Source organism: Ixodes scapularis, unplaced genomic scaffold, assembly GCF_016920785.2.
Source record: "Ixodes scapularis isolate PalLabHiFi unplaced genomic scaffold, ASM1692078v2 PGA_scaffold5__190_contigs__length_132052651, whole genome shotgun sequence".
Lineage (NCBI taxonomy): Eukaryota > Metazoa > Arthropoda > Arachnida > Ixodida > Ixodidae > Ixodes > Ixodes scapularis.
Window position 1 is genome coordinate 75458575 of NW_024609880.1, and position 16593 is coordinate 75475167.

At 47.8% G+C, this 16593-nt stretch overlaps 1 protein-coding gene and 1 pseudogene across 9 annotated transcripts in view; one reads left to right on the forward strand and one right to left on the reverse strand.

Moving 5' to 3' along the window:
* Positions 1-16593, forward strand: part of LOC8036906 (disks large 1 tumor suppressor protein) — a 645442-nt gene that overhangs the window by 210962 nt on the left and 417887 nt on the right. The gene's annotated exons all lie outside the window — the stretch shown is intronic.
* Positions 12517-13605, reverse strand: LOC121837936 (annotated as a pseudogene).

A 16593-nucleotide genomic window follows, 5' to 3' on the forward strand; every position in this document is an offset into this window, starting at 1 on the left:
AACGCCCCGGATTAACGACGGAAGCGTATACGTTAACCAGCGGCCTTGTTGTTCGGCGGCTGTTTGCAGCGGTAGGTGTAGAGGGATCGGTCTTGGTCAGGTCGGCTGTCGTGACTATATTAGAAGAAGCGACACTCTCCGGCCAAACCTGCAGCGGCGGGTAAGGGGAGTGTTTGCGCACTTAAGCGTTAGTTAGGTCGTTCATCGCCAACTGTCGGTGTAAATTTCTCGCTCGTCGTGGAGGTGTTTTTTCGGGATTTGACTGACGTTTTGAACTTTCGTCGAACGTCTCCGTAATATATTACCGATGGGACGAAGTTTTCGTGCGTGTCTGCCCGTGCGAGACGACCGACGTAGCCAATTACTTCGACCGGCTCGCGCAACCAAGTCAGCCACTAGATGCCTCTTGCGTTCGCTCCCAGAACGTGTAGCTAGCGGGTTGAATAAAGTTGGCGAACAAATACAGGGTCGAATTACTTTTATATTGTACTTAAATCATATTACTGTGACTGCTTCCCCGAAAATAAATATTAATATTACATTCAGCGATGAGAAGTAATGTAATAAAATTAAACTTACATTACTTAAAAAAAAAAAAAGTAGTGACTTTAAAACATTTTTGGCAATACTTCACGCACGACAGAACTAGTCTTTCTGTTAACGATGATAGTGTTGTGCATGGCGTAAGCTTAGATGTTGGCTTCTGGCGTCGTACATATTCAACCGTGGCAGTTTAGTCGTTCAGAGTGGCTGTGCCATTTCCGCTCCTCACGTGTCTCTAGACGTGTCGGATTTAATGCCTCTTATTGTCTCCCACCCACTCTGATCTTGACTGGCGACTCTCGAGCGTCGCCCGTCCTTTTTGGTTACCGCGTCTAATTCGACCGTTTTTTCTGTCCCTTCCCTAAAGCAATGTTTTTTTTTTCTTTTTTCCCCTCTTTCCAGCAAAAGCAATTTCCGGAATACCCAGTGTTTACTCTTTCGAGCATGCTGTTTATCATCTCTAAATTCAAAATAGCCATTACGGAAACGGCAAATGAAGGGCATGCCAAAACTAACCTTCGAGTCTTCCAGGGCTCTCCGGTGCGGTGACGCCACACTTTGTATAATTTGCAAGTCGAGCACGCTGCCTAAAAAAAATAAAGTATTTTGCGCTTGTTTTTTCGTTGTGCTGGCGGGAGCTCAGGAGTGCCCTGAGGAGCTTTCTGGGATCGCCTAAATATGGCCACAACTCAATCTGCTGACTTTAAGCATCGTAGAAATCGCAAAAAGTCTTGACGATAACCGCCGATTTTCTTATTAAATGCAATCAAAGATCGCAACACACCGACGTCGCCTCCGGCGATGGGAGAAGCATGTTTCGAAACCAGGACCACTCGGTCGGTGGTAAGCGAAGGATTCTCGCGCTTCCGACCGGTGGAACCGCGGAGTGATATCTGGAATGCGCGCGGATCGTTGTCCATACCATTGCCTCCTCTATACTCACAGAGCCTGACAGTACGACTGGGCCATAAAGTGCCCGGTCGCAGATTCGGAGCGCGAGGATCTGGTAGCAGAGAGCATTTCTCGGGGAACCTGGACGCCAGCGCACAGCTTTTGCAGCGGCGAGGACCCGAGACATGGTTTTCGAACCCGACGAGAAAAGAAGTGCGGCAGCGCGAGGAGCACGAGCGGACATTCCATCGCTGGGGAGAAGTGTGTTTCGGCGTCCCGCCGCAGCGGGGCGCCCGTCACGTGGCTCTCCTCTGTTCTGTTGCCTGCCGCTCTGCCATTTCGGCGACCGCGTCTCGTGGCGATCTGCCAAGCTTTGTCAGTATACGCTCCGTGCGGGAACTATAGAGGGCGCTTTGAAAAACGCGCGTAGCGCCGCTAGCGGAGGAGCTGGCGTTCGACAGTGTGGCGCGCTCAGCAGCCTGCGTCGCCTTTTTGCGTTCGAAGCTGTGGCGGCGGATGCGCGCAAGGACGGAACTTCTGCCTTTTTAGCCGATAAGTTGAGGGTGACATTGCATCAGTGCTGGGGCTGATTTAAGAAGGGCATTTAGCTGTTCTCCACTTCTTATATATTGAGTTTGAGTCGTTATTAGGGGTAATTTCTTTAGCTGCGGTCGAAAAAGGGGTTTGAGCAATTTTCCGAAAAGCAAGACGGCCGCTACCATAATTGCTCTCAGTGGGAAATTTGTTTCGCTCGTCGCTGTAAACGTACGACTGCTGGGACGATAATATTAGGAGGCGAGTGAGATGTTCACTAAGTTTGTGCACTAAGTGGGCCAAGTTTTATTAAGAGAGCAGGCGTGAAAAAGCTGTCAGAAATATCCAATATTGGACCCAAATTGTTCTGTTATAACCGGGCTGTGCGAAGTGCGGATTTGGACACACATGTTCTTGGACTTGACCGTAACTTGACACAACAGTTATAATACCAAACATAGGTGGCATAGGGAAACCAGGTGGCTTCAAAGCCGAGAAAACCAAGTTGCCGGCCAACACATGGTTTGGCCGTCAAATGCTTTTGCGGTCAGCTGTTGTGTAATAATCTGGTTGTGCGAGGTGCTGATTTTCGGCACACAGGTACTTTGACAACCGTAACTTGACAAAACACTTATTATACCTAAAACAGGTGGCAAAGTTTAATCAAGTGGAAATATTTTTAGGCGGCGTAACTAAATGGGTAGCGGTTTTGATCGTCAAAGTGTCATGTTTAATGAACACATGCGATGGGATGAAACAGTTCAGATGATAGCGAAAAAACTATCGAAGGTGGTGGGTATAATTTATAAGCATAGAAAAACCTTACCCCAGTCTGTACTACGGCTTCTTTATAACTCTTTATTATACTCTTGTTTTAATTACTGTTTCTTGGTATGGGGAAATACAAATTTTGCAAATATTCATCGTGTTCATATACTTCAGAAAAAAGTAGTTCGTATTTTGTGTAATGAAGCACATGATAGCCACACGGCACCATTATTCAAGAAATTAGGAATTGTTCCAATCACGAACCATTATGAATATAAACTTGCCCTGGCGTATGAAGCAGCGATAAACCACCCGGGAAACAGTCTTCTTTCTCTTTCCTCCCTTCACTCACAAAACACTTCGTATGCCACCCGCCATGCCACCCGCCATGCCACCCGCCATGCCGACGCCTGGACGGTCCTGCGCTCGAGAACAAACTACGGAAATCAGATGGTGAGATACCAGCTGCCCAAAATGTTAAACTATTTTTTGTCGCGTAATATGACAATTGAAAACTGTTCTAACAAACGCATACTATCTTTACTAGTTTCGTAAGGAATCTGATTGTGTACTCTTGAGAGCGTTTTTTGTTTTGAGTGCCTCTTCTGCTGTTGCTGTTGGGGGAGGAGACGGCACTGTCAAGCAATATTGTACGGCTTTTTTCCTTTTTTCCCTCCTCCCTCTCTTTTTGTATGAAGAGGAATAAAGAAACTTGAAACTTTAAAGTCTGTCAAGAGAATACCACTCATCATGGCCGGGAGGTGCACACTTTACAGGTAGGGAGAGACCAGTGGACAGTACTTCCAGTTCGAACAACTTTGCGATAGGTTGCTCTAAAGCCGAGAAAAAAAATTGTTGTCTGCAAGACTCGGGGTGTCAGCGTTTCCACATCCAAAAGGAGGCTGATCAAAAAAGAAAGAACACCACATAAACTTCCATACTCAAACATCGATTGTCTAGTGATTCCAAGTTTCATTGTAGTTTTCCTTAGATTCATATTTGTCACTTTTTGTACCGTCCGAATATTTCTTCATGAAGTACAGACTGCGTGCCATACTGGTCCGGAAATATCATCGACACGTACGATGGGGACCAAACTTCTCTGGAGGGCATTCCTTCAACGAAATTCGCACTGCATACCCGCGAGTGTGGGATGGCATTTCAGTTCGCGCTGAGATATGTGGGCGCTACTGGTACGAAAACAAAGGCAGAGTGCCAAGCGGCAGTGTAGAATATATCAGCCGTGCCGACACAGTGGCAGACAGGATCGGGAGACCAAATTTCTCGCGTCGAACGGCACGCGTCCATCGTTGTCGCTGTCCCACAAAACATCGGCGAGGTGAAAAACTGTGAAGCGCATAACTATTGGAGCACTTAACGACGCAGCAGTTCATGGAGTCAACTCAGTGCAACCACACCGCTCCGACTTCAATGCGTACCAATGTACGCGGCGTGGTTTCGTTTCGCTGGGGCTCTCACTGCCTACCTTCGGTAACGGCCGCGCGGCGGCGCGCCGGTCGCGTCGCACGGAGTGTATAGATAAGGCTATGCCCATACAGACCAGACTACCATTCAATCCAGCGTGCGCGCGCTCGAGCGCTCGAGAAGTAACAACAAAACACATCATACACACAAAAGAAGTTACACACGCACACACATAGTTTGCTCTCTTGAGATAATCATTGCACTATTATGTTCCCTCACCACGAAAAATCGACATTTTTCGTGGTGAGGGACATAATACTGCAGTGCGGTGAGGGAACATGATACTGCAATACTGGATGATAACAATTACTTGCTTCTATCATCTACAAAAGCATACACATTTTGTAATAGCAGCGTTTGCCATCTCGGCGAAATGGCTCGTTTTCATTGGTCACTTGCCGTCCTGGCTGCCGGCACAATTCTCCTCCCATTGCCGGAGTAAATTTCGATCTTTGATTCCTTCTTTAAAAGGGAAATGGGCCGCGCATCGTTATGATTTATGAATTTTTAGGATGCTTAGAGAACGCGGAGTGAGTTATATCGCCATATTCAGGCGATCTCAGAAGCCTCCCCAGGGCACCTTTAACTAGCATTCATATCGCACCATTAAACTTGTAACCCGTCGGCAACAAGCTATTACCTAGGATTGGTGATGGGCGCTAACTGCCGTAACCTTTATAACGGGTGGTAGCTTAGGACACCTAGACTAGGAACTAAAAGTCGAAAAGTATGATTCCTTCCCTCGCCCTTCTAAGCCAATTTGCTTCCGCTCCGCAATTTTGTAACGATCACCAAACGGTGTGGGATATCTCCGGGTTCACCTTTGGGGAATCGGTCATAAAGACTGAAAACAACACATGTCACCTTTTCAGTGGTGCCAGCAGAGCGTCTCAGCCACTCTGAGCAAATTTAAAACTTCAATAACTTCGCCAAATAAAAGTTATTATGACGTGCAATTTGGGTTACTAGTTCACGTGTGTCTACGGCTGCGTTGACGTGGATGCGACAGTAGCGTGTGGAATGGAGAGGGAACCAATGACACGCGGCTTCTCCCTCTGCTTCTCCCTCTTCGGCCCAGTCAAATCACAGTCGTCATATCTCGATTCGATGCACTACGGTCTCATCCACGTGTTCGAAGCAGTTTTCGGGCAAATCAGTGAGTATCCAAATTTTGCCGGAGCCTTTAAAAATGTACAAAAAGAAAGTAGTTGACTATGTTGGATTAACCTGACATTGAGGCGGAGAAGACAAAACGTAGAAGAGCCAGAAAATAGACAGGACGACGTGACAAGTAGTTGAGGTGAAATTACCGCTATGGCGTAATTAATCACGTAACTAAATTACCTTCGTAAAATGATGTATTGCTCATTCTTCGGTACTACAAAAAGTCCAACTACGTGTTTTGTGTAGTCATTTACTAAGCCTTTTGCTAAGCCAGTGTTCTTTTCGAGGGATCCACCCGCCGCCCGCAATGTTAGGGTTGTTCGGAATGTTTTAAAGTTTAATTGGAGTAATGGTTGCGCGTTTGGCGCACTCTTAAAATATAAGCCTAATTCCATCTTAAACTGCCGATGACTAGCCGGAAATGTGATCAGTGTTAACTGCAGTGATAGAGACCACGTGTGTGTCTGTACGTTGTCACTTCCAGTGTTGTCAAATTGCCTGTCTGTATCGTGTGTGTGTGCGCGTTTTTTATGTTGAATTTCGAATTTTTGTGACCAAAACAAAGAAAACAACTTATTCATGCCGGAAACCACTCTGACTTGCAAGGCATGGAGTCGAAACGAGGGTCTCGTTAAATTAACCCGGCATGAACAGGAAGGAAAAACGGAAAGGGAGTGAAAGAGAGAAAGAGGAAACAGCTTATTAGGGAGAAAGCAAAACTAATTAAAGACGGGAGCCGAAGGAAAAAGGGGCCCAAGAATTACATCTGCATCTCTCGATTTATGAGGTTTTATCTTAAGTACCGTCGAGCGCGCTCTCGAAATGGCGAGTGTATACTGTCCTGGACGTCATTATATGCTTCGCCGGGGAGGGATGGGGAGGAATTATTTCTAACGGCCTGCCGAATGCAGACCCGGTTCCCTAATTTCCATCTTGTCCCTTTTTTTTCTTCGTTCGGCTTCCTCCCATCTTTTTTTATTGGAGTTTCTTCTTAAAAAAAAAAGATCGCATTGAAGATTTTTTGTCCCCCCTAAAGAGTACCCGTGAAGATAGGCAGTACCAGTAACATATAATAAACGTCTACACAAAGAGCAGACGGGAAAGTTTGGGAATGGGTCTGCGCTTTTTGCGAGTTCATACATTTTGTTTTCTTGTATTCTCACTCGGCTTGGAATATAATGTTTTTATATAGTGTTCTAAAAAAAATATATATATATATATATCTGCGCTGCATGGCCTACGGTTCCAGCACGATTTCTGGAAATCTAGAGAGCACTGGAATAGTGTATACACTCGAGTAATAAGGGAGTTTCAGGGAATCGTATTCGCACATCCGATACAGCGCGATGGACTCTCCGCAACGAATTGCGCATGCGTTGCAGCAGAAGACACTCGCATGCGCAGTTCGTACCGGGCGGCTTATCGTACCGTATTGGACGTGCAAAAACGGTTCCCTAAAACTCCCTATAGGGAGTATTCACTGGTGGCCATAGCTGTGTGCGGGAATGCTGAGCACGTGCTGATGGCGAGCTTCCACAGTTCCTTTGCAACGTGCATTCCGCACCATGAAGAGTGCCGGTCTTAGCAGCCTATTGAGCCCGTTCTGAGCATGCGCTTTACAAAATGGCGTCCAGTGAATACTCGCTATAGACGTATTATTTTTGTGCAAGGTCGGCGCGTTTACTTTAATGTTATGCTCCTTTAAGCTTTAAAACTTGAATTGAATTCATTGAGACGACTGTTGTTTTTTTTCTTCCATCGAGCTTATTCCTTGGATATTACAGTTGGCGCTTGTAGCCGCGTTGAATAAAATATATCCCCGAACCCAGCAACAGCGAGCATTTAGCACCCAAATTGACAGATTCCATGGTTGTTTTTTTTTATTTTTGTGCGTTTTATTTAAAGCGTGCAATCGGAAGTCCGTGAATGTTTTCATGAAAAACCTTGTGGGAATCTTATAGCTCACACTGGGCTTATTGATCACAGTATTTGTGTACTTTGTGTAACTATAGTTACACAAAGTAGCGCTTATATGGTATGTGAGATGCACCTGGTTGGCAATCTAAAAATCGCGAAGTGCGAAGACAAGAATGAGGATACGGAGCACACCTTCTCTTCTTGGTTTAGGTCCTGCGCTTTGTTTTGTTCTTAATAATAATTTATCAACTAGCCTAATCATCTAGGCTACTCAACTTGTTAACATCCTCACTTTTTTTTTTCTGCGTTTACACTTATCTTGTTGGCCTCAAAGCGCAAGTTTATGAAAAGGGAGTTGAGTTCGTTCCGTCAGGGAACAACACGTGACTCGAGACCGCGTGCTCCAATGGGGTCTAGATCGTCATGCGGGCTTGCATCTTTTTTTTGGCGTTTGTTGAATATGACGAAATAGTGGTTTCAACGACACGCGACTCAGCGCAAACGTTTTTGTCTCGTATTGTAAGAAACCACCGACAGGGAGATTATAGAACAATACTGATGGCCGTAATAATGAAGCGTTCCGATACATTTGCGAATTTTGGAAGAACGTAATCGAAAACCCGTCCCCTCTTAATTTAGAACGGGATAGAGGGAGAAAAAAACAGAAAACTAGTTGGCGCCATATGGGTATTCAGGAGCCGATTTTTCGTGTGTACTTCTTTTTTTTGCTCGGATGGTTCCGCCTCTTTCAGTTTTTCCTACGGGTGTTCCAGTTTTCAATTTGCTCCAGGACGCGAGCGAAGCATCTCCACGTGTCTGCAGGGCCCCGCGCTGTAATGATATTCGCAATTCATCGACGGAATATTCCGGGCCCCTTGTCTCGCTTAAACCGTCTCCTCGTCGTTGAAGATGCTGTTCCCCCTTTTCTTTTAGGAATTGCACTCGTCGATAATGCGCTTCAGGGAAGGAAGAAAGAAGTGGGGAGCGCTTACATTCGGTAATTATATTGCATCCAGTCATTTAATTTATAGGTACACAGCGCGACGCTGTCATCGCGAACGAGCGACCGCCGGTATTTTTCGCGTCTCCCTGACAGCTGCAGAGCTATCATCAATATTTCTTCTGTGGTGGCATGCGCTGATCCAAAACAATATCTTAGGCGGTAAAATTTGATGTTCACCAATGACATGCAGGATTAAAAATCCAACAACGAAGTTCAGTTCGCACTAACTGTGTCAAGCATTGTGGTCTCGGAGCAAAAGTTATGCTGGGTGTAGCGCTTCACTGCGCATGCTGATTACCGAGCGAAATGTTACACGCGCGTGCCACGTAAACTTTGACCGCGGATTGCTTTAAATACTGGTCATTTGAGCGGATGTATCGTGTCGCTGTGAGGATAGATCGTGTCGCTTTTGGAACGTCTGGAGCGCCCGCGAAGTTCCGGCGCCGCGCAGTGTAATGCGCGGGGTTTCCCGCAAAGGCCTATAGATTTTCTGGATGGTGTATATTAGTTCGGGCAACGCTACGAGGCGATTGGTCGAGCCAAAGAGCGCTACAAGTGCAGCCTCCCAACATTCGTCATCTTACTGTGTGCCTTCTCTAATCGGATGAAGCGCGGTGAATACGCTGTGATTTCGCACTTTTAATAATCGTGTCCGTGTTTGTGCCTCTTTTAGACTTAGCGCTCTTTGAGTGAAACAAAGTTCGCTTACTTGGGGTGAACGACTAGTGGTTCGAATAGCATTGTGTCGCTCATAACCTTCACAGTGCAAGGGAAAGTCGCCGGTTCTCTTAACAGTGTTGATCCTACGGAGGACATTACGTTGATGGCAAATCGTTGACGCGCTAAAAAAAGAATAAATGCTAGACTCATTTTGCGAGGTTTTAAATACGAACCTCGACGTTAAGGATCGGCGCTTTGACGTCGGTCTGACTTGCCGTCGTGCGCGTGTCGCATTTCCGTTCAAGATAAGCCCGCGTCGCACCCTTTGTCAAAGAAACAATCACACGCGCGTCTTCCCCGTATCTCCCACTTGCTCGCGTTCCGGGAAGCTAATGCAGACTGGGTCTCGCTAATACTAATCGCTTGATACAAACATCTAATGTCCCGCGCAATGTTTTCTCGGCGTCCGGCCGTAACGGGTCCGCCCCAGTATTTTGGACAAAGTCCAAGCCGTCAAGCGTATACGCTGTTTCTCCCCCCTTCACCAATGGTCGCTCGTAATGCCCGCGTCCACGATAATACGTTCACGATTTGCTCCGCTTCTGAAACGTTCCTTTAAACTTCTACCCGGTGCTCGCTTTCGCTTGCCTGGAGGATCTGATAAGCAGTACTCCGTTTCACCTCGCGATGCACCACGGCCGTCGCCAACCCTTACAGTCCGACGGTTTGAGCGTATACATTGCGAGACTTCGGGCCCGGGACGTTGCTGTGCCCCTTTCCGAGGGTCACGTGACACTCGCGCGGTATTTGATTGGCTCCGCTGGCGCTTTTGAGGTCCGTTTCGGTCCGTCGAAAGGTGGAAACGGAGAATGGTTGCCTCGTCGAGGCTCCTTTTGTATGCCGCGCTTTTGAGGTGCGAGGGGGTCTTGAATCGTTGCGGCATTCTGCCGGTCTTTTCTTTTTTTTTTTTTTTTTTTTTTTAAGCATGCTGAACAGACTTTGTATCGCTGAATCTCTGGATCGAGAAATCAATTTGCGCGCCTGCGAGTTTTTACGTAATAAAGGAGAAGTAGTACGGCCCTGTTACTGTCCCGAGTATCGACCAACGTGAGTTCAATTGTTCTACTTCTCGGAGTACCGGTATTGCGATTCTGCGCAAAAATGAAGATACTTCTCGAGACATTTGTTATTGTTCTTGCTTCGCAGTCTTGTTTTACGTACGAAGAAACACCGTATACACCGAAAAAATCTCCAAAGTCAGGCATTTGTGTTTAAGCATCATGGTGCTTTCTACGAAACTATACGGGGAGCAAGTCTCCAAAATAACGAAGCGACGAAGCCCGTCTCGTTATTGGTTGAGGTGGGGGGGAGATAGAATCACGTGGGCGCATCTGGAGGGTAAACAAAAAGGAGGTTAGAAGTACTAGGAGGGGGCACGTTGCAATATTGGTGAAGCCTAGTCATAAAAAGTTTAAACGATTTTGTGCCCAGCGTGACCGCAGATCTGTCTGGCGATTGGTGCGCGTGACATGTCACGTGTGAGATGGATGGTTGCTTGTAGAAAGACTCTTTGCAGGCTTGCGCGCGCTCCGTCCGGTAGGTTTTATCAGATCGAAGGCTAGACTGTGGTGTATTCTAGTACCCCATAGCAAGACGATGGCTAGCTATGGTCACGTGATGTGGTCACGTTGGCATGGTAAGTGAGGAGAGTAAGGAGGAAAATGAGAAAGAGGCGAGGCGTCAAGGGAGCATGGCTTGCGGAGGCTACGCGGCCGACGTCATGCCCTCTCCTACCCTTCTATTCTCCATGGTAAACAAACGCACGAGGTACGCAAGAAGCGAACAACTTGCGCGCCGTATACTTCGTTTCAGCTTCAATCCAGACGCAGCTGACGCTACAAGCTGATGGGACCATCTGAATTTGAAACGCGGAAGCATACACACGACCCGATTGCTTTCCACCCAGGCGAGAAATGCCGAGTCACTGAGTTTTGCACGCATGCGCGGCGTCGGATGTTCGTTCCGCAGAAGAGACCTACTCCGCATACTCGGAACACTGCAGAGCTCCGGGAAAGCTCCTCCCACCTCTCTTAAACTGTCCCTTTCCGGCGCTTATCACCCAGGCGAAAAATGTTGAGTCACTACGACTGTGGACGCGTGCGCTGCGTCTCATATTTTGTGGAAGACATGTTCACAGTCCAGTAGACAAAGGTGGCAGCCTACAGAAGACGGTTGTCAGATTTACCGCCGACTTTCTCGCCAAGGGTCCAGATTAGGGCCCCTTGTCGGTATTCTCTCTATCTCTCTCTCTCTCTCTCTCTCTCTCTCGTGAAATTAATGAGCTTATATACCGAGACGAGGCGACTGAGCCAAGCTACGTGCATTGCGTGACGTCGCATACTTCTTGCGATATCGCATTTATTCCCTGCGCTTGTCTGATTCTCCTTTCGAGTGCTTCATCCTGGATGTTAATGTCTTTTTTTTCTTCTCTTTGCAGGTGAGTCTCTGAACTCGAACACTTTTCGTGTCCACGGTTCGTGGATAATTGTAAGTCTTGCTTTGTATAAATTTTCGTTATCGTCCTAGGTATATAGAAATAACGGCACGAATTAGTGGGCCTGAGCTCGCGAATGCATCTGTTGGACGGGAGAGAAAGAACAGATACGCGCGCATTTCAGGCTTCGCGCCAATGATACTTCCTCTATTTTTTCTTGTTCGTTGCTTCCTTAGAAGTGCATAAAGACCTGATCATGACTGTTTCAAAATCAAGTTGTTGTTTTTTGTTTCGGCATTTTGTTTATAAATCTTTTGCTATCACGTAGGACTTGAATAACGTTTTTGAGCTAGATGCGTGTAAGCGAGGCTCTGGATATTCTTAATTTCCACAGCATTTCTCGCAGCATCGGTGAGAGGAAAAAAGGCCGCGAAATAAAAAGTTATAGTAACTTTAATACGCCTTTTGTTTACGACGGTGCTACAGTTCGGGGTTTATTTTTTGCATTTCCGAACGATACTGACCGGTCCGTATAAATTAATAACCGAAAAATACGCTGCTGTGCTCCTATCCGCTTGTAGTGTTAACTCTCGCGTTACTGCGGCCACATTCCGTATACAACTTAACTTACAATTTTTTTTTTCTGATTACATTAAGAAATGTTTAAACCGTTTCGATGCCTGTCAGCAAATGGCGACCGTGTAGATTGCACACGGTGTGCGCGGTACACGAGTTTGACTAGATGACTTCACGTCGCACTAAACGACCACCAAATCAAACGATTAAAACGATTTTTTTTTTTTCTTGGACGACACTTTAGACCGCTTAAGAGCGCAGTGCTTTGCCTTAGAGTAACCGCCTATGCTCCAGCTGCGAAGCAGAGTATCACGCTGGTCTTCCATTTTAATTCGAGCGTTGCGGAAAGCGACCGTCGCTCTTGCAGGAGGTGGTGGTGGTGAATACGTTTATTTAAGGAAAAAAAAAATATCTCCGGAGACTCGAAGTTTTCATGACGCGGTGGCCTTAAGGCTTGGCATCGTCTCCTCGGTTAAAGATGTTAGATTGAGTTTCCCAGGTCTCCCTCAGAAATATACTCTAAGAGAGATCTGAGGATCCTAGTCTTGCGTGAGGTGTCGCCCGCGGGGTGCGTCCAGTCCTGCAGCTTTGAAGGTCTTTCGTCATTCACCATCTTACTGAAGATGAGTGTTCTGAGGGTGGAGAGGGCCACACATTCCCAGAGTATGTGTTTAAGTCTGGGAATGGATTCCTCGGCTTGACACCGCTGGCATCTGGGGTCGGGAGGGACAGCGTAGGGTTGTTGTTTCGTAAGTCTTGCCAGGTCCATTTGGTATCTGAACCTGGGTGTGACTGCTCCTCCTGTGCGTATGCGGCGGAGGATCACCGATTCTTTTCTCTTGAATTCTTCCCTATGGAGAGGATGTTGTTCTGGGGTCCATGATCTTGCCAGAAGATGTTTTCGTGTCTTCTGGGCTAACCTGAGTTCCTCCCTTGGATCGTATGGGGGAAGCTCAGTGTCTTGTTGCTGTGGTGTTGAGCCTGCCGTAGAGGACTGAGACAACAGGGACGGTTGTGTGAGATTCCTCATCGCCTGCTGTACAGCCTCATGGGGCTAGCTCGTTGCCCGAAGTGCCTTCGTGCCCGGGAGTCCACTTGACATTAATTTGAATTTTCTTGGATCTGTATAGTGAGATCGCGAAGGCGAAGATAGCGTCAGTGGTGGGGCTAGAAGAGGACCTGTATTTCTTGAGTTCTCTGATGGTGTCTTGCGAGTCGGTATAGACGATTAGCTGTTGTTCGTCTTGTAGATGGGGTACTGCCCCTCGGATGGCTTGCAACACCGCCTCCCGTTCGGCGAAACCCGGCGTGTGGTGGCCTCGAGGGTTACCTTGAGTCTCTGTCCAGGTCGCATTCCCTTGGATGTATGTGGCTGCTGTTGCCCAACCCATAGAGGAGTTGCTGGCGTCCACATAGGCGATCATGTTTTTTTCGTCCTCAACAAGCTTAGCCAGCTCCTTCTTGTGCATGCGATCGTAGTGTTCTCGTCTTTTCTTGTGCCGCGCAGCGTCCATGTTTCTTGGGAGAGGTTTGCACCCGTGAGTTACGTCAATGAGTTCCCACGGTGCTTTGCTCGGTCATATGGGGGCCTCTAAGAGTGACGTCGTAGGGTTAACACCACGCATATATAGTCTGTTGCAGGTTAAGAAACCGGGGCGTATGTGCTCCTCCCGCAGAGCCCTGCAACTCTTTCCGCTTAGCAGAGCGAGCGCTGGAAAGGAGGCGAGCCGCTCCTCGTCTCCAGCCTTGGCTTTGCTCAAGAGAAAAGAGCGGAGGGCTTTGCGCGAAGAACTTGTTTCGCTTTGTCTGAAACAGAGATGGCAGTAATGACATTACTTGATGAACAGAACAGCGCACACAAAGACAGCGCTGTTCTGTTCATCATGTCATCATACCAACTCGCCCAACTTACTACACTTCTGCAATGACATTACTGTAATGGAATTACAGTAATTAAATTACTTTTTGGAGTAATGAGTAATGTAAGGAATTACTTCTCTAGGTTAGTATTTTAGTGATGTAATGAATTACTTCCAGGCAGTAATTTCGAGAAAATTACTAATTAATTTTTGAAATTACTTTTGTTCTAAATTAGAAAATTCGTTTGCAAGCTTTAAGAAAGAAGACAAAAAAAAAAAGCCGCTTACAACTCCCTGTAACGCCGAATTAGAGCGCAGCTCTTGAGGAGGGGGAGGGAAGGGCACTGGGGGGGGGTGTTAAACTAACCAGGGGGGTCACGTGACCTTGGGGGTCACGTGACCCCCAATGCCGATGATATCATCACTGACGTCACTGATGACGTCATCAATGACGATGACGATGCGGGTACCGATGACGTCATTAGTGACGTCACTGATGACTTCACCAGTGATGATGACGATGACGATGCGAATGTCGGTGACGTCGTCAGTGACGTCGCTGATAGCGTCACCAGTGATGATGACGATGACGATGCGGATGCCGGTGACGACATCAGTGACGTCACTGATGACGTCATCAGTGATGATGACGATGACAATGTGGATGCCGGTGACGTCATCAGTGATGACGATGACGGTGTGGATGCCGGTGACCTCATCAGTGATGATGACGATGTGGATGCCGGTGACGTCATCAGTGACGTCATCAGTGATGATGACGATGACGATGTGGATGCCGGTGACGACATCAGTGACGTCGCGGATGACGTCATCAGTGATGATGACGATGACGATGTGGATGCCGGTGACGTCATCAGTGACGATGACGATGTGGATGCCGGTGACGTCATCAGTGATGATGACATCATAAGTGATGATGACGATGACGATGCGGATGCCGGTGACGACATCAGTGACGTCACTGATGACGTCATCAGAGATGATGACGATGACGATGCGGATGTCGGTAACGTCATCAGTGGTGATGACGATGACGATGCAGATGCCGGTGAGGTCATCAGTGATGATGACGATGACGATGTGGATGCCGGTGACGTCATCAGTGATGATGACGATGACGATGTGGATGCCGGTGACGTCATCAGTGATGGTGACGTCATCAGTGATGATGACGACGACGATGTGGATGCCGGTGACGTCATCAGTGGCGTTGACGTCATCGGGGGTCACGCGACATCGGCGGGGGTCACGTGACCTCGGGGGTCACGTGACCTCGAGGAGGGGGTCACGTGACCTCAGGGGAGTCACGTGACTTCGGGGGGGGGGGGGTCACGTGCCTCCCCACGAGGTCACGTGACCCCGGTGGTCACGTGACCTCGTGACGATGACGATGCGGGTACCGAGGTCACGTGACCTCGCGCGGTGCATTATGGGACATTTCCCATGATGCACCGCGCGGTTACGCCGACGGCGACGGCGACGCCGCTCAAGCCGGAAACGTGCCCCTAAGAGCTGCGCTCTAAAACTATTTTGCATGATGAAATGTTGTGAAAGAGCATCAGAGGAAATAATGAACGGCCACCTGAACGCAAAGCCTTGTACGAAGAGCTGGACAGACGCACAAACGAGGGCTGAAAGGGCGAAGGAGAAAAGCTTGCGCGTAGACATCGCTGGAAGGCAACGGCTTACGAACTCCAGGCACGACAGATTCGCGGCGTCGCGTCATCACGACGATACTATCTTCGTTCATCCCTACTCTGATAGCACTGTGGGAGCTGCAAGATAACCATAACCAATCAAACACCTTCTTTTAATCACGTATCCCGTTCCTTTTTCTGCGAGTGGGTATGAACAAGAGCGTGGTTATGTGGCGAACGATAAATGGGTAACTGCTCCTACAAACACGTAGCCTCCACCGTTCATCCCTAAGCTGACATTGCGTCAGTTTAGGGATGAACGGCACTTAAGCTACAAGGCGACGGGCACATCACCAGTGAGGTAAACATAATTAAAAACCTTAGAGGAGAGGACAAACAGATCCCAAGCCTTTTTCTTTCGTAAAGCAAGGTCAAACCGTAAGCTTCGACCACTGTGAACAACAAACGACCGGAACAAATAGTTAATGCCAAATGCCTTGTCAAATCCCCAGAACGTTTCGTGCGTCCTCGAGCAAAGTAGGTGCCGCTCGTGGTACGCCTCGCTGCCTTCCTTGGGAAGTTTGTTCGGAAATAAGCCTACAAGCAGATATCGCCCCCCCCCCCCCCCCCCCCCCCCCCGTTTGTTGGAAAAGTACACAATTTAGGAAATTCGCGTCACTCCTCAACTGGCGACGCTTCTGCTTAGCAATTATCTGGCCCTTTGTGTGACAATGCGCCAAAACTTGGACTCTTCGAGTGTTTCGGAAAAATGATCCTTGAAAGGAATGACTGAGAATAGATCAACTATACTCGGCCACAACTTTTCTTGGCAATTCAGTGCAGGGTACAGGCACGCGTTCCTTCTCCCAGTTTGAGTGCTGAATAAAGCTGTGCGCGGGCTCTCCTCTTCTCCACTGCATTGCCCAGAAAAGTTATCGCCGAGTATAGTGTTCTCGAGAGAACAGAATTAGATCGCATCCGAGGCGGAGGGGAAACGTTTCACGTGACGACTTCTTGTAAGTACGAGGTGCATTGCCCAAT